Below are 27,728 nucleotides of genomic sequence, written 5' to 3' on the forward strand. Positions count from 1 at the left end.
ATGGGGTGTGTGCAGTGCAGTGTGGAATGACATGAGAACAGACAGCTGATTAAAACACTGCAGTGGACACATCAGCAAGAGCAGGACCTCCACAGGTGAGCAGTAAGGTGCGATATGTGGTCCAAAAAGAGGTGTGGTGTGGTGTATGTGTGTGTGTGTGTGTGTGTGTAGTGTTTTTGTGTGTGTAGTGTTTTTTGCGCGTGTGGTGGGGTTTTTTGCGCGCGCGCGTGTGTGTGTGTGTGTGTGCGTATGAAAGCCACACAATTTTGATCCCAACACTGACGTCCAAAGCATGACTCAGACTCTGGCTGTGCAGTTGTGCCGCCCCCTCTTAAGACTTGTCCCTTGTCCCTGTTCGTTACCAGTAGCTCACAAAACTTGGTAAACACAAATGCACATATACCAGCTAACAAACCATTGGGAGCCTAAAGAAAAACACTGTGTGGGTGTGTGTGTGTGTGTGTGTGTGTGTGTGTGTGTGTGTGTGTGTGTGTGTGTGTGTGTGTGTGTGTGTGTGTGTGTGTGTGTGTGTGTGCACAACGACACACAAAAACACATTTCTACAGCCTATGACTGAACCTGAGCACACAGAGAGAGGGATTAATAGGCATGTGTCTGTGGGCGCACCTCTGGACTGCTGCAAATCCCATTTGTTTACAAGCCCCTAATTACCAACAACACTTTGATGGAGCGCCACTACAGCAACAATGACATCCCCAGAGCAGAGGAGACGGGGAGGAGACGGGGAGAGAGGGGGGCATGGAGGGATGAATGGAGAGAGAGAGAGAGAGAGAGAGAGAGAGAGAGAGAGAGAGAGAGAGAGAGAGAGAGAGAGAAAGAGAGAGAGAAAGAGAGAGAGAGAAAGAGAGAGAGAGAGAGAGAGAGAGAGAGAGAGAGAGAGAGAGAGAGAGAGAGAGAGAGAGAGAATGTTTAGAGACAGGGATCGAGAGAGGACATTAGGCTGCAGGAGTGTTGGAAAAAGACGGGATGTATTGTTTTAGGAAAGGTAAGAGAAGTAGAGAACAAGTGTGAAGGAGAGAAAGGGATGGAGGGTGCACATTAGACTGAAGGGGTGTTGGAGAGTGAGAGGATGTATGGAGAACGAGAGAGAGATCAGTAGATGATGTGTATGACACCCTAACTGCTCAGCACAAACCCCTCTCATGTCTATGACAACCCTACCGCTCCCCAAACTGCACCCCACACCTCTGTCAGTCTCTGGTTCTGCTCTCCCGTTACCCTCAATCTCACACTCACCCCCACCTGTAACTGTCTCAGCTCCTCTCCTCTCCTCTCCTCTCCCTCCTGACACGTGATTATCTCAGTCAGGGCCTGGAGGAGAGTCTGCATGAATGTACAGGACACGCGCACGCACACACAGGCACGCACACACAGGCACGCACGCGCACACGCGCACACAGGCACACACTGGCATAAATGCATACACAGTCTGAGAAACGGGAACAAACCAACAGACCGACAGACAAGCACGGCAATGCACTCTGAAACTGAACAGACTAAAAAAATAAATAAATACAAAAAGTTAGAGGAATGGGAACACAGACGCACACACATACAGGCAGGACAAGCAAAGACCACACTGTTCTCTTGCAGTCCCTCCCATCTGGCCTACTGCTGTGGTGTATTTAGGACAACGACAGCCAGCTTACAAATGCATGGTTCACTCAAACACACACACACACACAACATGCAGGGCAGGCCACTCAGCCCCCTCATACAAAAACACAACATGGATGTAATCCCTCCCTCCCATGGAGCAGAGAAAGGGGGATAGAGATATGGAAATGGATAGAGATATGGAGAGAGAGAGAGAGAGAGAGAGAGAGAGAGAGAGAGAGAGAGAGAGAGAGAGAGAGAGTGCGTGCGAGAGAGAGAGAGAGAGAGAGAGAGAGCGCAAGAGAGAGAGAGAGAGAGAGGGGGGGGATGTTGGGGGAGTAAACAAGAAGGGAGATAAAGGAGGCGCAGGAGGAGCCCTCAGTCAGGGGTAAACAATGGCCAAGGATGAGGCTCGCAACCACAACAGCACAACAGCACAACACAACACAAACTAGACAGAGAAGAGAATTGGGGGGTGGAGGAAGGGACTGGGGGAAATATGGAGTGGGACAATAGAGAGGGCGGGAGGAAGACAGAGAGAGGAAAGAAAACGGAGAGAGAAAGAAGGGGAAAGAGATTTGACAGGCAAGATTGAGTGGTGAGAAGAGATGAAAGGAAATGAGAGATAAAGGGAAAGAGTGCATGACGAAGAGAGAGAGAGAAAGGGGGTGGAGAAATGAGGAGCTGGCCAAGAGGCCAAAGTGAGTGGTGGTGGTCAGCGGAAAAAGAGCAAGTCCGACACTTGTAAGAGCCCGGAATAACAGAAAACAATAGCACAACTTAGTTCAAGGGGGCCCCAACATACACACTCAAACAACCACACACACAAACACACACACGCACACACACACCAGAAGCAATTCAGCTGCAATTTTTTGCCTGGTTCCCAGGGCATGCGATAAGGGAGCGGGGTGGAGAGGCGGTGAGGGGGAGAGCGCCGCCGCAGCAACAGTGGAAATGAACAGCATACGTCTCTGTCTCAGGGGCCATTTCTCCCTCAAATTGCAATTCATAATGCAAGTGAACAGGAGCTCGGGAACAAGCAAACACACAAACAAAACGCACACACAGATTCACACACATACACACACACACACGTACACAGAAAAAGCCATGTAAGCACCGCACACTTGTGGGGTAGCTGAGGCAAGACTAAAGACGCACGTGAAGAGACAAAATGCAGCAAGAGGAGTTTCATGAACGCTGGCAGAGAACGGGAGAGGGGGGGTAATAGAGAGGGGGAAAAGACAGAAAGGAATAGTGAGAGAGGCAGAGAAAAATGAAAGAAAAATAGACAAAAAGGGAGAATAGCAGAGTCCTGCGAAGAGAGAGATGGGGATGAATTTAGGTAGAGTGGAAGAGAGGGAAGAGTAGAAGGAGAGAGAAGAGGAAACAGTGGAGTAAGAGAACAGAAAGAGGAGAGGGAAGAGAGTAGAGGAGGATAGTGTTGTTGGCTGCATGAGTGTGTACGTGTGTGTGTGCGTCTGTTGTGTGTGTGTGCATGTTTGCCAGGGAGCTGGCTGCAGTCATTCCTCACTGTCAGGGCCGGCGGGGGAAATTCTCTACCAGATGAAATTATTCATCCTGCTCATTGGCAGCCGTAGAGGAGAGGAGAATAGGAGAGGGAGAGGAGCAGAAGGGGAGAGGAGAGGAGAGGAGAGGAGGGGAGAAGAGAGCAGAGTTAAAGAGGAAGAGGGAGAGGAAGAGGGAGAGGAGAGGGAAGGAGGGGAGCTCAGGCACGCCGCTTGTATAAACACACCGGACAAGCAGATACGCCACAGGGGCTACGGCATAGCGCTCTGGCACAGCGCGCACCACACCAAACGCCACAGGGGCTACGGCACACTGTTATTATTATGGCACAACATAGCGGTGTAGCACATGTGCAGAATTGCACTGCTTTGTTTCTACACGAAAAAAATGCCACCAGGTCAGAAGAAACATACACGCAACATCAATATGTTTGACTGACTCCAAAGTAACCTCCCGGTAGTGCTAGGCAGAGGGAATATTCCAACAACCTGGTTAAGCAGTGAACCAGGTGGGGTTGCAGGTATGACATCACGTTGGGGGAACTCCCCCAGGATTCAAAGGTTCTACATAGATTCCTATGAGCCTGCGGAACCCCCAACGTGATGTCATAATGGTACATTTTCTTAAAATGGTTAACCTGCAACCCCACCTTTAACCTTCATGCAGTGGTAAATCATCTAATAGAGGAGTCTTGGGTCCCCTTTTTTAGATGCGTCCCACGCATCTCTATAAGAGGCTTTGGTGTCCGTCCGTCCGTCCGTCCGTCCCTCCGTCCGTCCGTCCGCCCTCCCGTGATGTGTTTCTGAATTGTGATTCCCTCTTGTGATTCCCTCTTGTGTCCACAAGGTGGCAGTCGCTCAGTGGAGTGGCAGAGCTCAGTTTTGGCCTGGAGCTCATGCGTGCAAACCAAAACGTCTACCATAATGGTTAGCAAACCGGCTACGCAGCTGATTGATTGCATTATCTGACACAACTGCAGAAGCACAGAAGTCTGTATGCATATTCCATCCATGTGTGCCATGTGTGCTAGCCGAGTTCCTAAACATTCACACAAAGACGTCTTCAGATAAGGAGGATAACTGTCAAGCGCCACACTCAACAAACTCTTCATGGTCAATAACACCAAGCGGAGCACAAAAAATAGGAAGGCATGAGACATTTGCAGATAGCGTTTATGTTCAGTGTTGTTAGACTACACAGCGTCACCACTCAAAAGAAACAACACCCTGAAGAAAACAACAACCCGAACACCGGCAATCCCCTGTATTTTTTGACAATGCTGTGAGAAGTGCAGGCAAGAGAGCAACTCGCGCTTTGAGCGTGGGTGGAGGAGATTACTTCGATACTTCGATTAACGCGAGCACAGGGAGAGTGAAGGCTGTGTTACTGTTGATCATACGCACACGCGTCTTTTAAAGGGTTTGTTCGGGGCGACCGCTTGACAGAGAGCGCGCTTTTCGGTTTATGCAGTAGGCCTAGCCTAAATAAAATGTCTCATTGATTAGTTTATGGAACTTACGGTTTGTCTGTTACGGTCCACGAAGACAATATCCACGTGAAAACGCAAACGCCTGCAAACCACTGTTTTGACAGAAAGACAGTTCACCTGTCGCCTAGGCCTACTCTGTTTTCTTCCCAAAGCGGCATTTAAAAGTATTCCATGAAATCCAACATCAACGTCACTTCAAATAGGTGACAGCATCATGCACACACATGAAATAACACTTCAGTGAGGGGGGGGACATCACTGCTCTCATATTAAAGTGAAAAGAGAATTTCACATTTTAGTTTATTTAATGTAGGCCTGCAAAATGGCAAATAGCCTATTCATTGAAATCTGTCCAGAAAGGGTTGTAATGTTTGCCTGTTTTTTATGTTTGTAATTATTAAAAAAAAAAAAAAAAAATCGTGATGAAAAAAAAACATAAATAACAAAAATAGAGATTTTATGTTTTAAAAAAAAATGTGATATGGGATGGGCCGATGGCCCCCCTAGCTAAATTCGCCTTAGGTCCCCAAATTGCTAAATGTAGTGTAAGGGATTATTTTGAAAAGACAGTAACATGTAATCAGCAATGCATTACAGTTTTTCAGTAACTTGCCCAACACTGTTGAAATCCTATGGTACTTTTTCAAATCCAGGCTTATACAGTACATGGTAGGCTTATTGATAGCCTAAATTGCCTTGACAGGTTATGAGGAGGCCAAGGGGGCGTTTGGGCAAAAAAGGTTCAGAACGGGCATAGACGGACGCATCTGTTGTCCGCCTGTCGGACTTGTTCTTAACTAAATGACACCTGTGGGCTATCTATTAGCAGTAGCTTCTACTTCCTGTAGGTTAACTTAGCCCGGTTCATCACTTTAGTGTAGTCATAGTACCGGGGTCAAGCAACGAGCCACGGCGCCCTACGCAGCACAACATGTGGCATTGCAATACCTACCTAGTCTGGCACTCGGGCAGCAAGCAGGACTTCACAGCAGCAGGCTGCAGGGCACAGTATACAGCACATAGTAGAGCACCTCTAGCCTTGCACTGATCCCACAAGACAACTCAAGCCAGGGCCCAGAACATCCAACAAGACAACGACACGAGTAGAACGCAGAAACAGGCAAGCCAGCCAGCCAGCCAGCCAGCCAGCGAACGAGCAAAGGAGTTCAGTGGCGAACAAGAACAGAACAGAACAGCGCATCAAATCACAGCTCATATCTGCCAAGAACAGGCAAGGGAAAAAAAGAGGGCCAAATCCCTTCCCCTACGTACTGCGCTGCCAGACTAGATAAATACAGCACACGCTAGTTGTTATGCAAGGCCCAGGGATGCAGAAGAAAGCTGGATGCAGGAATAAAGGCCCGTCTCTGTCTCCGTCTCTTTCTCTGCCTCGACGCTGCTGTGACTGCTGTCGTGTCCACAGCTGAGAAGAGGGAAGATGACTGAACATCTTGGCTGAAACGTCTGACGTGGCATTTGGAGTGTGTGTGTGTGTGTGTGTGTGTGTGTGTGTGTGTGTGTGTGTGTGTGTGTGTGTGTGTGTGTGTGAGAAAGTATGCAAAGAGAGCAAGTGTGAGTAAATGTGTTTCTGGAATGAGTTAGTGTGTGATAAGAGTGTGGGAGAGAGAGAGGGGGGGGGGGGGTGCTGCCAATAATTACCAGTGGTGGGAGGAGCATCTTTAGACATCTCGTCTAGAGAGCATGTGAGAAAATGACAAGGGAGAATGCAGAGGAAACACACATCTCCATTTTCCACACACACGCACGCACACACAAAGGGTGAAGCTAACAGCGATGATGAGCCGTGTGTGTGTGTGTGTGTGTGTGTGTGTGTGTGTGTGTCTCATTTCTTAGCATGCCAAGTTTTGAGACCGATCAAGAGCAAACGTGTCCCACTGATAGTCTCATTGAGGCTTCATTCCTGGGATTCTCGCTCAAGAAGGACAGCTACAAGGGGAAGGAGGAAGAAGAAGATGACAAAAGGAGTGATGAGAAGGAGGAAGAGACAGAAAAGGAAGATGAGAACAGAAAGTGGACGATAAAGACATAAAAATGGTAAAAGAAGAGAAAGAGAAGAAGGGTGAAGGAAGGAAAAGGAAGAGTATGGAAGTAGTGGAGGAAGAGGAGAGTTAGAAATAGGAGAAGCGAGGAGGAGGAGGAGAAGAAAAGGACACATAGGAGGATGCAAACAGGGAGGAAGGATGAAGGGAGAGGAGGAGGAGGAGGAGGAGGAGAAGCGAGGAGGAGGAGGAGAAGAAAAGGACACATAGGAGGATGCAAACAGGGAGGAGGTGGAGAAGATGAAGGAGGAGGAAGGATGAAGGGAGAGGAGGAGGAGCTGAAAGGATTAAGTGGAAGCCAAGAGAGGCGCCACCAGAGAGAGTAGAGAGAGAGAGGTCCCATTGGCCCATTGTTTCCTGGTTCTATTATGCCCCCCCTTAGGCAGACCTAGGCAGACCTAAGGACTGTTCTATTCATTGTAGGAGCATTATGACACACCCCTTTAGGCAGACCGGAACCTGGTCGCGTTAGGTGCCCATAGAAACCTATTATGTTGGCATATCTCTATAGAATATCTCTGGCGCCACTGTCACACTTGACTCACAGAAGCAGCACATGCACTCATTATAGGCAAGGCCTCTTAACACACAGATGAATATTTTAAAACAATGGGAGGGAAACACCAAAGATCCCAACACACACGCACGCACACACACACACACATCAACACACCACTTTCTTGTGACATTTCCTCCACAGAATGAAGGAAAAACTCCAATGCACACAAGACGCAAAGAAGTCTAATTAAAAGCAGTTTTTCCAGCATCTTTGTTTGAGATCTTCTCATTATGGGAACAAAAGCGTGTTGGTGCGAGCGCGGATTCCTCCGCCGCTCCTCTTCTGATGCGAGGTGTTAACTGGAGGAGGGCTTAAGGGCTCAGGAGCCAAGGCGCACTAATGAACCTCAATCCCATCGCCACTGGCCTGCTTTTCATCTCCACTCATCCTCCCTCTTCCTTCGCTCATTCATCCTCTCTCCACTCATCTATCTATCCATCCGGCCACACACCCATCCATCTGTAGGTTTACCCATGCATTCTTATCACACCTCTGATAGGCTGCATTTTCTTCACTCATTTGTCTTCTAGTCGTGCGTCCATCATTCCTGCTTTTTCTATCCTTCCCTCACTCCTTTTTCCTTCACTCATCCATCCTATATCCACTTATCCATCCGTCCATCTAGTTTATCCATGCTTACTGTTTTTATATCCCCTTATTAGGCCTACGCCTCTATCTTCTTCCGTCACTCATCTGTCGTCTCTTCTCTCATATGTTCTTCTTGCTTTTCATATCCTTTTCTTATCATTGTCCCTTCTTCCTTCAGTCATCTCTCCACTCATCTTCTAGCCATCTATCCATCCTTCCCTCTATCAGTATATCCATATCTTGTGTGAGTATCCTAATCCTCCTTCTCTTATTAGGCCTGCTCCTGTTTTCCCATTTCTTCTCCATCCTCTCATTTTCCTTCACTCATCTGCTCTGTCCACTTACCCATCCACCCACGAGTCCTCCATTCATCTCCACCCCCTTCTCCTCCCAGTTCTATTCCCTCCATCTTATTTACTCATCCTCTCCCTCTCTCCCCACTCCTCAAACCCCCCCCCCTCCATTCATCTATTCCTCCAATCCACCCATCCCTCGTTCGTTCGTTGCCTCCATGCATCCGGCTGTAACGGGGCAGAATGGCGCTTGGAGATTTACAGTAATCCATGAGGCTTTTACATGGCTGTCCACACATGTTCCGCTGGCAATTACTCCAACAGCAAAGAGCCTTAGCGGAGAGGAGCTGTCTGTGGCGTAGCTCACTTAGGGAAGTAAAGAACAGGGTAGTGCTACTACAGGGGGACAGAAGAGGAGAGGAGGATGGAGGAAGAGGAGGAGGAGAGGAGAGGAGAGGAGAGGAGAGAGGGATGGAAGAGACGGGGAGAGGAAGAGGGATAGTTCACGGGAGAGCCTTAGCGGAACAGAGCCTCCTGTAGCTGACTTTAAGGGAAGAGAACTGCAGTGCTACAGCTACGGGGGGAGAAGGGAAGAGGTGGAGAGAGGAGAGAAAGGAGGAGGGCAGAAGGCACACGAGGAGAGGGGAGGAGAGGAGTAGTGGACATCAGAGAAGACAGAAGGCAGAGAAGAGAAGGTAGAAAGGAAGGAGGACAGAGGAGAATGGAATGGAAAAGGATGGAAAAGGGAAGGCCAGATAGAGGAAGAGGGACAATGGGTGGCGGAGAGAAGAGAGGAGAGCAGAAGAAGAGGTGAGAAGAATGTAAAGGCAAGAGTGTTGAAGAGGAGGGGGGCAGAAGGATGGTGCTACGCTGGGGATGAGCATTATTCTATAAAGAGGGACAGAGGAGGAGGAGGAGAAGAGAAAAGGAGGGCTGCAGGAATAGAGGAGTAGAGAAGATGAGGAAATGAGGGAGAAAAGGGAGGAGAGGAGAAGGGGAAGGGTAGAGAGAGCAGGGTGGGTGGTATGCAGAAGGGTGGGCTCCCTGGCCCCATTGCCACCTCAACCATGTCAAAGGGGCCACCCATTAGCATTGATTTCTCACACTGGCATTTCAATTGGCACCATCAGCCTGTAACGTGTGTGTGAAAAAAAGCGTTTCTAGCTACATGTGCATGTTTTCTCTCCCTTACCACACGCACACGCACACGCACACGCACACACACACACACACACACACTGATGTGATTTACACATAGCATAAGTGATTGGGGGGTCTCCAGTTTGTGTATCGAGGCTGCAGGAGCATTTATTTGGACTTGGAAAATGGAGCCTTGCTCTGCTCTATCCCGCACCAAATCTCCACAGAGTCAACTGAGCCAGAGGGTGATGGATGAGCGAACAGGAATCCACTTAGGCCAAACTGTGCATAAACAAGCCCGATGGCAAACACATTTCCACGGGGCAAACGCAAGCGCTGGATTCTGGCTTGTTGGCGCAACCGCATAAATTTACATTAAAAATTCAAACATAACATGCAGGTTGTGCTCGGTCCGTCAGTCTGGAAGGCTGTCTGAGATGTGCGAGTGTGTGGGTGAACATTGTGCTAGTATGTGTAAAGGGTGGGGGAGAGAGAGAGAGAGAGAGAGAGAGAGAGAGAGAGAGAGAGAGAGAGAGAGAGAGAGAGAATGTTTAGAGACAGGGATCGAGAGAGGACATTAGGCTGCAGGAGTGTTGGAGAAAGACGGGATGTATTGTTTTAGGAAAGGTAAGAGAAGTAGAGAACAAGTGTGAAGGAGAGAAAGGGATGGAGGGTGCACATTAGACTGAATGGGTGTTGGAGAGTGAGAGGATGTATGGAGAAAGAGAGAGAGATCAGTAGATGATGTGTATGACACCCTAATGTGCTGGGATGGAGAGAGCTCTTGGTGGTGCTACTGCATGTCAGCACCTGGTTCTCTTGGACAGAGGACACCAGCTCCCCTGCACTGCACAACACAACACCACTGGCCCGGGGCAGTATGCAGCATAGAGGAGCACTGGGCCATGAACAACACTGGAGAACTACGCAGGACAGCAACAGGGGAGCAGGGGAGCAGGGTCACCATAGGTGGCCAGTCAGTCTGCACTACCAGGGAAAATAGGGTCAGGGTGCTGGTCAGGACAGCAGAAGGCTGGACAGGAGAAGTAGACACACACCCTCCTGTCATGCAGTTGTCCTTTTCTGTTTTCCAGGGGGGGAAACCGGGATAGGGTTGCGACAGGCATCAGTGCAGTGCCAGGGAGGACCGGGCTAGGGTCAGGACAAGAGGATGCTCGACAGCCACACACCACACGGTCCCCTCTCCCGTAACCCCTTTCAGGGAGAGCAGGGTCAAGACAGGACACCAACCAGTCTGGTATGGAGGACTGGCCATGTCATGAGGTACAGTAACCCTTTTAGGCCATCTCATGTATCTCTCTAGAGGTTTCCGTTTTCCTCTCTCCAGGACAACTGGGGTCACGCTAGGGGGGTCAGCTATCTGAGCATGGACAGCTGCCCATTATATGCAGTTCTGTCATTCTGTTGCCGACAGAACTCCTTTTTTTCTTTCTCGCCATATGCTGGTTTTCTCTCCTGAGGAACATTTTCTACACTGGAGTGGGCGGGATGGGGTCATCCTGGCCGACAGGGGGTCAGCCAGTCGAGCAGAGAGCCATGCAACAAAAAATCCTGCGTCTCTGTAGCCCTCTCTCAATTTCTCAGTGCAACTCTGCTTTTCTCTCACACAGGGAGCATTTTCTACACTCAGAAAGGAGAGAGAACAGGGATAGGGTGAAGACAGGGGGAGGTTAGACACCCGACGCAGACCCTTGATGCATAGAGGAACTGCCCATGCCATGTACTCCACATCTCTATCCCTTCTTTGGCCATCTTTGGCCACAAATGGGCGGCAGCATGGTAAAACACGACGACGAAAATCACAAAAAAAAAATCGCCAATCAGTGCTATTAACAGGTCATTCCCACACCAACCCTGTAACAATAATATCATAGCGTTTTTAATCGGCAGCTATTTTTTTTGGCCAATCTAGCGCTTTTTTGCCAGGGGGCACTGCCTTCATTATACATCTCTCCATGTCTCTTCCTTGTTGTTTCAGTCTCTTTTTCCTTGAAAAGTGACCAATTTTCCACACTGCTGGACAGTAAGGACAGGTATCCAGTCATGACAGAGCCAACAGAGCAGACAGAATTGGCGGCCTCATGCTCTGGACCCCTATCAGAATCTCAGCTCTGGAGCTCTCCCCATGTGTCTCTCTCTCAACATTTCTTTCTGAGAGTCTGTATGTCTCACCTTCTGGTAGTCTTTCTCTCTCTCTCAAGCTTTCTTTGTCTCTCTCTGTACTTCTCGTGGCCTTCCTCCATCTCCTCCTTAACCCCATCTGCGCCTTCCAGCTACAAGCCTGTTCTCTTTCTCCATCTGTCACTTTTCCATCTTTTCCTTGCCAAGCTGCAGATAGATCCTCCCCACCACCCCCACCACTTCTCTACTGACACCCCCACTGCTTTAGCAGCCTGTGTTTTTCCTGGGTGTTAAACAGCAACGGCGTGGTCGACAGCATCTGAGCGGAGTGGAGCAGAGCGGCACAGTGCCAAGCTAGCCAGCCCAGGCAGCAGGATCCTCAGTAAGCGAGCGCATGACTTGGAAACGTAGGCTGTTACATATACTTACTTACGCTCCGCACACATGCATTGCAGGCTTCTCTCCCTGATAGCAGCCGAGCTGTGAGAAGCACCAAGCCCCGGGGGAGAAGCAGCAGCCATCTCCGATCTCCCCTTAACAGTGACTATAACTAAAGCCATTTAGCAGGAGTTCATTTGGAGCCAGCCAATATGGTTAAGATTATGATGCAAGCCAGGTAATGTGTTCCATTTTGGCATGGGCTTAATCCCCAACAGTGTAAAATCCACCCTAAAATATGAAGTGTGTTTGTATTAAATCTAAAAGTTTACTCCATCACAAATTCTGTCACAGCTTTAGTCACACAAAGCGGACTAATGAGTCACGCAGTCTATCGGAAAACTGTTTCCCGATTCAGTTTGGCGGAACTTGCACAAGATGTCTGCTTGGATCTTGTTATTTTTCACATGTAACCACTTCAGCAAAATCTTCTCAAAGGGCTAGCCTAATGAAATTAACAGCATTGATGGGATCCATCCATCCCCCATCTCTGGTGTCCGAGTGATGGTAAGAGCAGGTGGCGAGGCTCGAGGGATAGTAACGCGATCTCCACCCTTAAGAGATTAACTGGTGTGGACGAGCAGACAGATAGGTCAATGAGATAATGGAGAAGACCAGATACCACTCACTCCACCAGCACTGTGTGTATGTGTGTGTCTGTGTACCCACAAACTAGATGGAGATAGGAATACCAATGACTGTGTGGTGTAGCACTGACTTGACCAGCGTGATCCCATTATGCAGCATGCACCGAAGTGTGTGTGTGTCTGACCACACTGACTTGACCAGTGTGCATGTGTGTGTGTCTGTGTGGTTCGTGAACTGTGTGAGCATCCTATTATGCATGCACCAAAGGACGCTTCATTTGTAAGACCACATTAACATGGCCTGACTAGGTTCCAGCATGACATCACCAGAAGCAGTCAGTCAGAGAAAAACAAAAGGGCAGGGAAGCGCGCGCGCACACACACACACACACACACACACACACACACACACACACACACACACACACACACACACACACACACACACACACACACACACACACACAGCAACCCAATAAGGGCCATGTAATGGAGCCGCCGCAGTGCACTAAAGCTCTCCTCTCCTCTCTTCTCTTCTCTCCTCCGCCCGTCATTATTGGCCGTTTGTGTTTGGCCTCTGGCATTATGGACAACACACGAACTCTGCAAACAGCAGGCCTACCCATAGTAGTACACACACACAAACGTGTCAGGAGTTGTTTTTATGTCTTTATTCTCTCCTTCTTTCCCACCACTCTTCCTCGCATTTTCCCCACCCTCACCCTGTGAGAAGTTGACTCACACACACACACACGTACGCACGTACGCACGCACGCACGCTCATTTAAAAGTGCTTCGCCACAGGACAACAGCACAGTCTCTTGGCCTCCGGCGTGTCGGCCACTTAATGTGATGTACGGCTGTCTGAGGTCATAATTCCGTGCCGCCTCAGCTCATATTTTTGCGTTCTCCGGGGGCTCGTCCGGGAGCCTAATAGCATGGTTAGTCATCCGCTGGCCGCCCGTGTCCAGTCGACCGGCAGCACTGCCCGACCGCCCGTTGTGGCACGCCGCCGACTGGCCAAGGTCTCAGCCCCGCTCGGCCCCTCGTTGCCTCTGTGGCCACAGCTGATGATGTCGCCCTGGGGATTTGGTGCTTTCCAACGAAATCTACTCGAGTGGCTGCGTGTATGCAGTTTCAGTTTTATCAAATGGCTGCGATGTAGCAAAGCAAAACTTCCTCAAAATGCAGCTGGGAAGTAGGCAAGAGAGCCTGAGCATAATGAAAAAGCAAAGAACATCTTAAGATGTTCAATATTGCTCTGCATCATTCGAGTGAAGTGTGTGTGTGTGTGTGTGTGTGAGTGTGTGATAAAGAGACAGGAGGAAAACAAGCGGAGAAGCCCCAGTCGTTCAGTATGCACGGCAGACACCTGTGAGAGAAGCTTGAAAATTAAAGCATGCCTTTACGGATCATCTTGAAAGGCCAAAGTGCACTTGGCATACAAGCCCGTCAGCAGATGAGAAGAGGAGAGAGAGAGAGAGAGAGAGAGAGAGAGAGAGAGAGAGAGAGAGAGAGAGAGAGAGAGAGAGAGAGCGCAAGAAGGAGGAAAGAAAAAAAACAACTTAAAAAAATTATTGGTCTGACTAATCGACACTGTGGCGGCGTAAAAAAAGATGTTTTTTTTTTTTAAACTTCCTCCACATTGCTTTGCCTTTGATCTCTCATTTGCAGCTAATTGAATCAATCTAGCGAGTTTTGCTCCTTGCAACCTGAAGGCAGAATCATCATCAACATCTTATAGCCTAGCTTAGCTGACATCCCATCACCAAAACCACCCACAGTGTTTGAGTGTATGTGCACGTGACAAGAATAAAGGAGTGAAGAAACTAGACACACAATAAGCAGAAACTCTCAGACACACACACACACACAGACACACAGACACACAGACACACACACACACACACACACGTTGTGTGCACTGTAGACTGATGAATAGGCAGCAGACACCCTAATTAGCATGCGCTACACTTGGGTTGGGTTACAGGCAGCCAGTCGCTCACAATAAGCGCCTCGTCATCCGCTAACGACATTAGCTTGATTAAACCGTGCTGGCAGCAAAAAGCTTGGAGCCGCCACCACCACCACCATCATCCAACTTTCTTCCTTCCTTCCATCCAACTTTGTTTTTAGCAACTCCAGCAAGCTTGCTGCTCCTGCTGAGAGATGGTTGGGCCGGTAGGTCTGTCTTTTTTTTTGGAGCATGATGACACAAAAGAAGAGGCTTGAAAAGATGAAGTGAAAATCAATGGGGCTGAGTTTTATGGACTGCTTTTTGGACATTGGGGGATTGTTTAATGCAATAATGAAATCACCGCAGCCGATAGATTTGAGCCAGCCCAGTGCCCAGTGCCCAAGTGCTCATTCCTGGATTGGTGGTTACACTTCACAGGCACTTTTTCTTCTTTCCATGAGCAGAAATACTTTCTTCCAAAAAAATATCTCGGCTTTAAGGCAGCACTACAAACTACACAGGGGGATGTGGATTGTACAGTGTGTGTCTGTGTGTGTGTGATTGCTAAATCCACACCTCAGTGGCACATGAGGACTCTGGAGTATGCAACAAGTGCTTACATAAGTGAGCCTGAGCAATTATATGCAGCAAAAGAGATAAATGCTCCCTCGCAGAGATAAGACCAGTTTAATTAACCAGCCACAGAGGTGCAGACCCAACACAGTCAGCGGCAGGGGCACGAACGTACACACACACACACACACACACACACACACACACACACAAGATTCAACACAGCAGTACAGTGACAGCATCGCATTGAAGGGCCACGCAAGGCATTGGGGGTGTTTAACAAACACTCACACTCAGAGCAGTGCAAGGTGGAGAGAGAGGGAGAGCAAGAGAGGCATGAGGGAGAGAGAGTGAGATGGAGGGAAGAGGGGGAGAGAGAGGGGCAGGCTTTTCACATTCCTTTTGAGCTGCCTAGTCATGGGGAGCCATGGTTGCTGTGTGTAGGGAAAAAGCAACAGTTCTCCCCCGGAGCCAGTGTCATTCACTTCAGAAAAGAGCTGGTCTCTGACACAGAACCGCTCCCTCTCAAACACACACACACACACGCACACGCACACGCACACGCACACACACCATTCACTTCGGATTCTTTTTTTTTTTACACAGTAGCACTCCCTCTCCAACACAGACGCAAACACACACACACACACACACACACACAAGCACACATACACACACAAAAGCGCACACACACACACACACACACACACACACACACACACACACACACACTTCACTTCGGATTCTTTTTTTTTTTTTACACAGTAGCACTCCCTCTCCAACACAGACGCAAACACACACACACAATGATTGTTGTTGCCACTTACTGGTAATGACAGTCAGCACTCTGAAAGGCAGAGTGACACGTCATCACACACCTGCAAAACGTCACTCGCATGCACGCATCAATCTCAACACAATTTACCCACTGAAATGAGAGCACTTGCAAAACTGAGGAAATATTTTACCAAACAAAAAAAAAGAACAACACCACCAACAAACAAGACACACAGCAGCATGCAGCAGCGGGAGGAGGAGGGAGTTGGAAAATCTCCTCGTCTGTCCATGCGAGAGTGAAAACTCTACACTACATTGAGCATCCGCATCAGCGTGCCGTGTCCCTCCAGGCAACAAATTGTCTCTTCGTGACCGTTTGCAAAAACATTTCTATTTCTCCTGCTGCAATGGGTAGCGTTTACAGACAGGCACACAACACAGTTGTCAGATGGATAGGATGTGTGTGTGTGGGTCAAAGACGAAACAGGGTTTTCAGGACTCAAAAAAATAAAACTGTTCCCTGACACCGTTTTTCAACTTTTTTGGGTACGTTGGAGTGTAGAGTGATTAAGTTTTTTATTTTCTGTTCAGAAAATAGTAAGGAACATGCATTTTTACCCCATTTTTACCCATAAAATGTCATTCAGTGTAATACCGTGTTAAACAGTTGGTAATGCAAAAAACATAGATGACGTTAAAAAACTGAAATAAGCTACATAACATAGTAAAGGGCTATATTTAAGGTCTTCATCAAACCTAAAATGTTCTAGTAAAAGGCATTTGGAAATATTTTTTGCAGTGATTGTAGTCTTTCACCAAGTACATTTTACCCATTTGGTTTAAGAAGTTTTTCCACTGAAGACAAAATCAGTTCAAAATACACAATTATTAATTTGTTGTATGCCCCCGCATGTGTTGTGCTAAACAAATAAGTTTCGTAAGAATTTCACTTTATTTTCACACAAAAATGTGCATTTCACTGAATGACCACAACTATTACACTGAATGACGCCTTGGCAAACAAGCCTATGTAAACAGCTACTTTTCATTGCTATCATATTGTTACCATCATACTACAGTACTCAACGTCCTGAATGAGTGACAACAGAAGAAAATGGTGTCAAATAATTGGTATTTTACTTAATATTGGGGCATTAAAACGTGTTTTGAAGAACTTCTAAGATCACAAGCTTAGAGGTAGGCTACTACGTAGGCCTAAAACAATAAAAAAGAAAATGTTGTCTGTTAACCTGCATATTTTGGGGATTGCGACTTAGGGCGTTCTGATAATTCATGTACAACTTCCAAAATCCCACAATCGACCCAGTAATATGGTTGCTACATGGTAGTAACAAGATTATAATGGTAATAACAATAAAAGTCATAATTTCAAGTAGTATCATCATATTATTGTATCTTATAATAATAGTGCTACTTATATTGCTGTTTTTATTCTTGATATACAATTATGAACTGATTACACTGAATGAAATAGCCCTTACACTGCATTTCACTGAATGACATCTCTTACACTGAAGGACGACCAAATACTTTTCACCTTATTTTGACCATTTTACAAGCACACAGTTTGCCACCTACATAAAACAATGACTTTGACCCACAATGTGTACTATGTCTATTTAGAAAATGTGCTTGTTTGGATGAATATCTGAGTATATAAGTATTTTTTGACATTTCACTGGATGACATTTCACTGTTTTTGTGGACGTTGTTACCACAAGATAAAAATACAGAATTTTCAACTATTGAAGAACAAGACTCTCCCTTTGCATCATCACTCAAGGGGGCCCCAAGGGTCATTTTGATGATGTCACATATTGTTGTGTGACTATCACTTTGTATTATGATTTCAAAGCACCATGTTGATCTTATTACACTGAATGACATCTAAGGAATTGAAAATCCGGACAAAAGTCCCCAGGTGATTTGAATATCAAAACAAAATAGTAGTGAAACATGCTTTTAAAACAATAACAATAACACTTCTAGAATTATGCCCAGAGAGCGAAAAAATGATTTCGTTCTTCATTTTGCATAAATATTCAAGGATGTATTGGTGATTTTTAAGTTCGGACCACTACACTGAATGACATTTTTGCACTTTATGAGATTATTTCACACATACATTGACAATTATTTTTCTTTAAATGTTACTGAAATGAGAAAACAGACTATGCTGTTTATGAGCATAACATTAAAAATTCATTTATTTACTTTTTTGATAGTTAAATGAGTGCGGAACAAAAAAAATGCCCGTCTCGTCTTTGACCCGTATATGCTTCATCGTTTGTGTTTGTGCGTTGGCTGACTTCCAACCATCATATTGTAACCTTTGCTCAGCAAAACACACACAGACACGCACACACAGAGACACACAGAACCTAAAACTACTGCTGCTCCTCCCAGTGGGTGAGAGGAGGAGGGGAGGCTATGGCTGGATGATGCCCAGCCAACCTTGAGAGCAGCAAGGCCACTGTTTAAAACCTCTACGATTTGTCCAGCAGGCTTTTCCACTACTACACAGCTCAGGAGCTGCTGCTACACTTTATCTCTTTTCCTCTCCCTAAACACCAACACCCACATCAAAAATCACTAACAAACGTTACAAAACAAAACACTAAAAAACACATGCGCGCACGCACATGCGCACGCACACACGCACACACACAAGCGTGAACACGAACACAAGCACATACGAGGAATGCACATTCGCCCTCACACTCGCACCAACCCACAACCCCACTTTACTCCCACTCTATTTCTAGCAGGTAATGATCCAGACAGCGCTCCATATCATCCCCTCAGCAGGCCACAGCCCCAGGGGGCCTCCAGGCACCGATACTGGGCTTAGGTGCTGGAGCTGCCGGTGGGGATGGTGGTGGGGGTGGTGGTGACTGACTGGCAACCAGGTGGTGGTGGGGGACTGAAGGCTGGGTAGCAAGGGTGTGTGCATATTGGAGTGGAGGAGTCAGGGGGTGTTGCATCCTGGATGATTATGTTTAATTGAACACGACGCTCGACTCAACTGCATCAGCAGGAGCCAGGAGTGGGTATAAGCCCACAGATACGGGAAAGGAGAGAGAGAGAGAGAGAGAAGGAGAGAGAGAGAGCGAGAGAGCGAGAGTGTAAGAGCGCGAGAGAAAGGAGGGGAGTCAGCGTCAACGTCAAGCCTCCATAGGAATTCAATTAGTCACACCCAACAGCCAATCTTATCCCCGGCACACAGCACTGCTGGCAAAGCCGAAACGGGAGAATGGGGCCGGGGCGGGAAAGAGTGCAAAGCCTGCGGGTGCACGTTGTGTGTGTGTGTGGAGGTGGGGGGCCATGCAACAGAGGCACAGGAGGAGGGGGGGGGGGATATAAGGAGTGGGTGGGTTGAAGTGAAATGGAAACCCAACAAAAACAATCCAACACAAGCTTTATTCTTCAGACTTAAGGCGGGTAGCTGCACATTCTAGTGGAGGGGGGAGGAGGAGGAGGAGGAGGGGGAGGTGGAGGAGGAGGAGGAGAGCTGCAACAAGACAAAGCCCAGATATATGGAAGCATATTCAGACCCTCAGGGCAGACAGCAGGAAAAGAACATACTTCCATTCTCTGAAATCACCACTACGTTTTAAGTTATTGGATACTTTTTGCTTCTTACACACTTGTGGCAAAGAATACAGACCTCTTAAAGAAAGGGATGATGAGATCTCCAACAAGGAGGAGAAGCCTATGGAGTATGGATGCACATTCAGGCCTCAAAACATAGTCTTCAAACATTAAAACATTCACAACAACAGTTATTTGGGTCTAAACTAGGCCTACTACTATGAATATAGCCCATGGCAGGGCTCCAGACTAACTTTTTGCACTGGTTGCACTGGTGCGCCTAAAAAAATTTTTTAGGTGCACCAGCACAAAATTTAGGTGCACCCAAATGTTTTCACCACCCCATACACACACGCACCTCAGCTTTAAATAATAATAAAAATAATAATAATAACAATAGCAATAATAATAGCAACAATAATATAATAATAATAATAATAATAATAATAATAATAATAATAATAATAATAATAATAATTATTATTATTATTATTATTATTATTATTATATTATTGTTGCTATATTTTAAAAGACCTGGAGCCTTTCATGTGCTATAGGCTAGTGTTTCTCAACAGGGGTGCTGGGGCACCCTGGGGTGCCGCAGGCACCCCTCAGAGGTGCCACGGAAACGTGGGTGATAAATAAATTATGTAATATAATACATATTTGTCTAAATTGATAAGTTAATGTTAATCAGTGAAATCTTTCATCTGCCATTTAAGTACAATGAAGTAAATATAGGTCGCACCAGTCAGCTGCAACTTCGAACATAGGTCGTGTGATGTTACTTTTCTAAGCTTGTGTGGTATCGGATGCGATGCCATATTACAGCTTGTTGGTTTGGGGTGCCTTGAAATTTTTCATGAATTGAAAGGGTGCCTCGGCTAAAAAAAGGTTGAGAAACACTGCTATAGGCTATAGTCTTCCAAATGTGCTCCTTATAAAAGACATGACAGTAGGCTACCTAACTAACACATCTTGGCTACAAGCAGTTTGGCTGGTAGAAAAGACCAAATTAGTAGCCTTTTGGTCAGTAGGCTATGTGTTTGACTAGTAAGATCAACATACCAGCCTTTTCTGCAATAAGGCTACGCACACGGCACAAGCACAGAGTTACAATATGAAGATAGATAGATGGATGGATGGATGGATGGATGGATGGATGGATGGATAGATTTTTTTTAACAAACCCTGCTAAAAATGTTATGATTTTTAAAATCATTAGACACAAATAGCCTAGCCTATGTTTACAGTGGAATCTGAGGTGAATTGGGTTTTGTCTATTTCCCCGTTTTGGAGCGCTCTCCCTCTGCATGGTATCTTAGCAAGCGCTACGAACAGACACGACAGCACTAGTGCGCTCGCTCGCTCGCTCACTCTCTCTCTCTCTCTCTCTCTCTCTCCCTCTCTCTCGTGCTGTCTCGAGGTGCATGAACGATGCCTCCGACTGATAGGCAGTATGTAGCCTGCCCTAGTCGCTATCAAAAAACTCTCACAGAATTCCCGACAGACTAGTGCGTCACCTGTTGTTTGGCCAGCTCTGCACGCGGCTGAAACGGGAAATTATCCGCACCCGTCTGCGTTTTTGTGTGGCAATGTTTAATATCCGCTCAAGCCATTTAGTTTTTCCCCGTGAGTGTGACTCTCTCGTGTTTAAAATATCCTCAAGTCATTTTGCTGTTTTTACCGTGATTGTAACTCTCTCGACCGTTGCAAAACTCGAATGGTTGAGAACACAAAACTCGCTGGCACATGTGAACTCGGATAGTTGAGCGAAGTCGAACATTCTATTCTGAAACGTCGGGCTGCCTGTGAACGAGGAAGGGGGAGAAAGCTACCGGTAGTTCAGCGGAGTTAAAGAAATGACCGCATCGACACGTTTTATTGTGTGATGATGGGCCACTACTGTAGAATGACTATTAATTTCATGTCCATTAAAACGGCTGTTTGGTAATTGTTTTGTTCTACTGATGGCTGGTCGCACCGGTGCGCCTAAAAATATTTTTTAGGCGCACCATTGAAAAAAATGGGCGCATATGCGACCAAATTGGTCGCACTCTGGAGCCCTGCATGGTCCAAAGTCTGGTTTCAGGCACCAAGCCTGAGATCTTGCTGCAGAACTCCGGAAGAGGAGGAAGATGAAGAAGAGGAGGAGAGAACTCCAGTAAAAGAAGGAAAACCCCAGGCGAACAAGCCCAAGCCATGACTCACTGCTCTAGCTGCCGCAGCCAAGGTACCCAGGCTACAGCTCTGCACTCTGGCCTGCATGAGAAGAGTCGGAGAACCTCGGCACTGACTTTTAGCCCTCGCCGAGTGAAGTTGAAATGTTGAAGCAGCATCTCTAGCCTGGAGTTAAACCATCAGCCCACCGCTCACAGTCCTCCCTGGCACGGAGCTGGAAAAGATGGATGATGATTCACACAGAGAGAGAGAGAGAGAGAGAGAGAGAGAGAGAGAGAGAGAGAGAGAGAGAGAGAGAGAGAGAGAGAGAGAGAGAGAGAGAGAGAGAGAGAGAGAGAGAGAGAGAGAGAGAGAGAGAGAGAACAACACCTCTCCAGGGACACTCGTCTCGAATGCATCAGTACAACCAACTCAATATGGCCTTTTGCATCATCATCTACAAAATCTGCCCTCCGCCCTCCCATAAAAACAGAAGTGAAAGAAAAAACAACTGCAAAAAAATATAGAAAGACAGGCAAGCGATTGCAAGAGGTATCCTCGCTGCAAATGTGCGTCCAAAAAAAACAAAACAAAAACATGCTAATTGCCCAACCCTGAACACTCACACACCCATACACCCATCCACCCACCCACCTACACACACACAAGAAGCAAAGCAAAGCAAAGCAAAGCCAAGCAAAAAGATAATTGGCACCCCTTTGCCTGCGGTTGAGAAAGCGATGACCCTACCTTACAGGGGCTAGATCTGAGATTAAACCGACACAGCGAGCATCAATAGCTGAGGCTGCCCTAACCTGAGTGGCCGGGATCACAGCCAGAGGAGCCAGGGAGAGCCGGCACAGTGCAGCACGGGGAGGGGGGGGGAGGGGATCCCCACCACCTGATGTGTTTTATTAATAACAAGGCCAATTACACGCAGCACATATTGACCTTACATAAGGCCCGGCCAGGACCCAGGGAGGAGAGGAGAGGAGAGGAGAGAGAGTAGAATACACTAGTGGAGGAGAGGAAGAGAGAGAACAGGAGAGGAGAGAAGAGGAGAGAAGAGGAGAGGTGGGGGTGGCGGTTGAGGGATGAGAGCAGCAGGGGTAAGCTGGGGGTTGAGATTCTTCAGGCCTGTTCTACAGTCTAATGAAGTGTCTGTCGAGGCAATAACACACGCACACAGGCATTGCACACATGCACGTACACACACACACACACACACACACACACACAGACAGACAGAGCACATGCTCACACAAACAAATTCTGCTTTTATTAAAGCGGCATCTCTTCTTATTATACTTGAGCCCTGAAGATACCATCAGCTCTGCCTGGGCTGTATCCAAACAACCTTGTGTGTGTGTGTGTGTGTGTATGTGTGTGTGGCAGGAGCATGTATGCGCCCAGGCTGTGCAAAGTGTGTGCATGACACCTCACAGAAGGCAGATAAAACCTGATCTCTAGGGTTCGCCTTACAAATCTTTAATCAAATGCCATCCGCACGGCCGGTGCCGCGTCGTCACCCAGGTCAGGACAGGAGGAGCCTGCTATGCTCTGCCCTGCCATGCTGCTGCTGTTACTGTCTACCCGATGCCATTTCGAGCCAGGTGCCCTGTCAGAGCGGCCAAGCCGCCAGGCCAAAGCTCCCCAGAGGCCAATTACACCATAGCCGGCCATCATCCAGCAAGACTGTCTACTCAGACACTAGCCTAGGCTTACATACAGTCATTGGGTTCAGTCGCAAAGGTGTGTGCTGCGCATGCGCGAGAGTGTGGAATCAACAGTCAGATAGACTGAGCGAGCAAGAAGGATAGTGTATGTTAGACACAAGACAGAGAGAGCGAGAGAGAGGTGAGCGGCCAGGCGAGAAGGCCATATCAAGATGAAGTCTTAAAACTGAAACCATCATCCAGATTCCAGGAAGAAAATCCACTCAGGCTGTTTTTAGGCCGGCCAGAACAGTTCTGGTGCCGATTCCTGTAGCAGTTAAACAGGAAACCAAAGGGTATACCAGGGATTTTTATTTTATTTTATATATTCATATTTTATATATTAATTCATTACATAGGATTTTTACCGTTTATGGCCCAGGTGAGCCTGCTGAGGTCTTTTTTTAAAAGATAAATAAACAAAAAAACACGTTTCACATTTGGTTTGGTAAGCGCAAGACTCAAACATCCAGGCTCTGTTGCGGAATTCCAGCATGTACTGCACATGAACGTGCACACACAGAGCAGTGCACTCTTAATCAGACATTCCATTTGTATTTCCTTCCTGAGTGCTGTTGCGATTAAGCCTGTGGAATTTCACCCCCGTTCACATCAGTTCCCCCTTCACAGTTTCAACAAAAAGGGATAGACACAAAGGTATAAAGGAAAAGGAAAGATCAACTGCATGAGAAAAGGAGAGAAAGCATGTCAAAAGGGAGAGAGAGAGAGAGAGAGAGAGAGAGAGAGAGAGAGAGAGAGAGAGAGAGAGAGAGAGAGAGAGAGAGAGAGAGAGTTAGAGAGACAAAGAGTGAGCATGTTCATACGTGAAGGAGGGAGAATGATTGAGACAGTGTGCACACGAAAGAGATACTGGAAGAGGAGATGGAGAGAGAGAGAGAGAGAGAGAGAGAGAGAGAGAGAGAGGGAGAGATCTGACTCAGGTCCCTGAAGATTCTGTAGAATTTCTCCGCTTAGAGTGTAACGTCACACCGGTGTGACGGGAATGTTCGGGCAGTGAAAGTTCTATAGAATTCTGGGCATCATTCAATACAATATGGAATCGTAGAATCTTGCATTGTTATAGAATGCATGCTTTTTATAGAATGCTCAAAAACCCACACTCTTAAAGGGACACTGTGCAGGAAATGGTCAAAAAAGGTACTGCAACTATGCTGTTCATTGAAACTGGGCTGCCTATTGCCAAATTTGATCTTAACATGAAAGTTTACTAAGTAATAAACAAATATTTTCTAGTGTGGTCCAAGTACAGTCATTTTTGCAGCTAAAAATTGCTATTTTTGGAAATTCAAAATGGCGGACCATGGAGAAGATCCCCCTTTTCATGTATGAAAAGTGCACTTTTTCCAGTCATAGTGAATACTTAGAATTTGATGGTGGTGGTAAGTATTCATGAAAAAGGTAACATTAGTGAATGGGCAGCATGGATTCTGGAAATAAACAACTAAAAATCTCACACAGTGTCCCTTTAAAGGTTAATAGCATGGCCACGGGTAACACTGGCTGGGAGACAGGGGTGTGTGTTTGAACGGGGTGTGGGGGTGTGTGGGGTGTTAGACAGGAGCAATTCCAAGCATCTTATTGCCATTTAATGCATGTCTGTGGCACCTCCAAATATCACACAGACATTTCATTAACCAACACAGCTCAGTTCTGCTCGCTCTCTGAGCTCCAGGCCCCTTACTGCAAAGCATGTGCAATTTGTGCACCGTGTGTAATAGAAAATGGCTCTCTCTGACGAGCTCTCTCGCTCTCCACACACACACACTTCACCGGTACTTTGAATCACCCCGCAGGTATCGGGATTAGAAACAGGGCTCCTTCCCAAAAGGTCAAACTGAAAGTGTGAAATTTTAAAAAGTCATTAGCTGCAGATTTGTTGGTGAGAGAGGGAGACAGGGGATGTATTATTTTTAGGGAGAAGATGATTAGGTGTACAAGTTTGGAGGAAAAAAATAGGCGAAATGCCTGAAATGTTAAATTATTAAAAAAGGACCAACTGCAACTGGAAACAATAGCCTACTTACAAGCAGAGACATCTCATCTACCAAACCAAATCCTTCAATGGCGCAGTTCCCAGGTCGGGGCCATTTAAAATATTAAGACCTGTTTGGAGTGCATGGCACCATGCTGTGCTGAATAATAATAATAACACTTCATCTGGTTAATAAACTGACCACGTAGGCTGTAATGTGTCAACGTCTAATCATTCCGAATGGATGCTTCAGGGGACCTAAAGCAACACCATTCCAGACATACAACTAGCCCACGTTGCTCCACTCAGCGCGCGCGCACACACACACAGACCAAGGCTCACCAGCACTAAAAAAGCGCCAAAGCGTGCCGAGAATGTGGTCCATCTTTTCATTAGGAGGCGGCTTATCCAAGCCATCAGCGCTATGCTCCCAGGACAGCAGCTATCTTGTGCCTTAAAGATCAATGCTAATTAGCTTTTCCCACTCTGGAAGGGAATGATAAAAGGCCTTGGAAGAGAAGCGGTGGAGAGCAATAACAGTCTTCTCCATCCCTTGGCTCACTGCCACCACGTTCGGCCACCTACCTACCTCCACACCACCACCTTCCCTTCCTTCCTTCTGCGCCCCATTTAGCTTATGAGGTGCTGCGCTCATTCCAGAGGTCGGGAGAGTAGCGAGGACAAATAAATCACCCTCGTATTCGCTATAAATTAGTTAAATGGTCAATCCGCTGCCCTAATGTGTGTTGGTTAAATTAAAGTTTCAACTGTCTCATCGCTATTAGAAACCATTAACTGGCATAAAGGCAGTAGTCAGTGCAGCGATGCTACAGAGAATACCCCCGCGCGCGCTGTTATTGTACGGTCACGTCGATGCCTGCCGCCTTCCAACGTGTCAATGTATCCATTGTGGTATGTGTGCATGGGACTGTGTGCATTGCAATCACGCCAATGACTCTGCATCTTCGTTACATAGATCAACATCTGTGAGACAATGTTGCAAAGCATGATTCTCCAGCCACGTCAACCTGCCTAGATTGAAAGGGTAGATTCGCATCCAGCTTTCACACAGACATTTAAACACTGTGATATCGAAAGAGAAAGTATCGTACATTACGATTTACAATTAAGTCATTGTTGTGATAGTAGTCTGTTGTTTCCTATTCCTACAACCCAATTTGGGACAATTAATTGAATTCACAAAAGCCTTCTTGTATGCTGGGCACGTCAGGTATTGTTTGTGCAGCATGTCTATAAGTTATTATCGAGGGCCAGTCTGTAATGCGCAAGCAACGTCTTTCCATTAAAAGAACAAGTTAAGCTTAGAAACATCCTTTAATACAGAAGCAATTGAGTTTCCTTTCTATGACGGTAGTGCCGTATGAAAGTATGTCGAAGGCTTATGTTAAAGCGGCATTGCAGCAAGTTTAACAAAGTTGGCTATCAAAGTCCTCTAACTTGCTAGCGTCGGCTAACGTTAGCTACTATATTCAAGACATCAAGTCGGCAAATCAACAAAAAACAACCATGACAATAATAGAAGACCAAATTCATAAATAGCCCAACGAACATAATAAAACAGCCGCAACGACAAAGAAAACAGAATCTTGTAGCTCCAATAATAGAAAATCTCAATGAGTTGTCAAAATTAGGTTTTTATGGTGACGTTAGATAATCTTGTCTGAAGGCAAGTTCATTTTAAACTACTGGGCATTGCAAGCAACATTACCTAAACGTAAATCTATGTCACTCATGTGCATTATTACAAGCTATTCAAGGTTTAATCAAAGTAAGTGTATGGAAGCTGAGGTTTTGTTCTGGACACTTTGGGGGTAGTTGTAGACTGCCCTACAAAAGACTCAACTGTAGAGTTAACTTTAAAACCAGGGTTCCCTTTAATTAACGAAGTGTGCCTTCTACGACCGTATACCACATCTAAAGAAAACACACAGGTCCCATTAGTGCCTCAAAGACCACAGAATAACCTGTCAACTGGAACGACGGCGCGTTTGGGATTGAAAGGAAACTTTTGTTGACTCCTTCAATGTGTCAGCGGCTACCCACAGAACTAGCAGCCTTAGCTAACCATTACAGCCATTGCAACCTTTCTTTATCAGGTAACCTGGTTAGCCTAAATGCATACATTATAACTTTTAAAAGGACACAGCTCTTAACACAGACACATCAGCAACACAACGATGGCAAATACCCCAAGGCAAGGCCTGGCAATGCGGTGAGCTAAAAAAAATCTCAGAAGACCCCCGCGTCCGCAAACTGAGCGGTCTTGATATGCCGTGCTTTACCAACCGGTTACGAGAGTCCAACATTAAAATATGCCAATCTACTTCGAATTGTGGACAGCATTAACACAAACTGCACATGCAATACTTACTGGGATGTGTTCCTCGCAGACAGCTATCCAAAACACAGTCGATGAAATATCGGGAACCTTGAAAGTTTAAAGCCGTGTTGACAGCATCCTTCACAGATCCGCC

General features: G+C 46.7%; 1 protein-coding gene across 2 annotated transcripts in view; it reads right to left on the reverse strand.

Moving 5' to 3' along the window:
- The window catches only part of ndst2a (N-deacetylase/N-sulfotransferase (heparan glucosaminyl) 2a), a 226,451-nt gene extending 198,723 nt beyond the window's left edge, over positions 1-27,728 (reverse strand). For both annotated transcript variants that reach the window (XM_063191916.1, XM_063191917.1), the window contains exon 1: positions 27,626-27,728. The gene's annotated coding sequence lies outside the window, so the exon portion shown is untranslated. The remainder of the gene's footprint in view (positions 1-27,625) is intronic.

Source organism: Engraulis encrasicolus, chromosome 24, assembly GCF_034702125.1.
Source record: "Engraulis encrasicolus isolate BLACKSEA-1 chromosome 24, IST_EnEncr_1.0, whole genome shotgun sequence".
Classification (NCBI taxonomy): domain Eukaryota; kingdom Metazoa; phylum Chordata; class Actinopteri; order Clupeiformes; family Engraulidae; genus Engraulis; species Engraulis encrasicolus.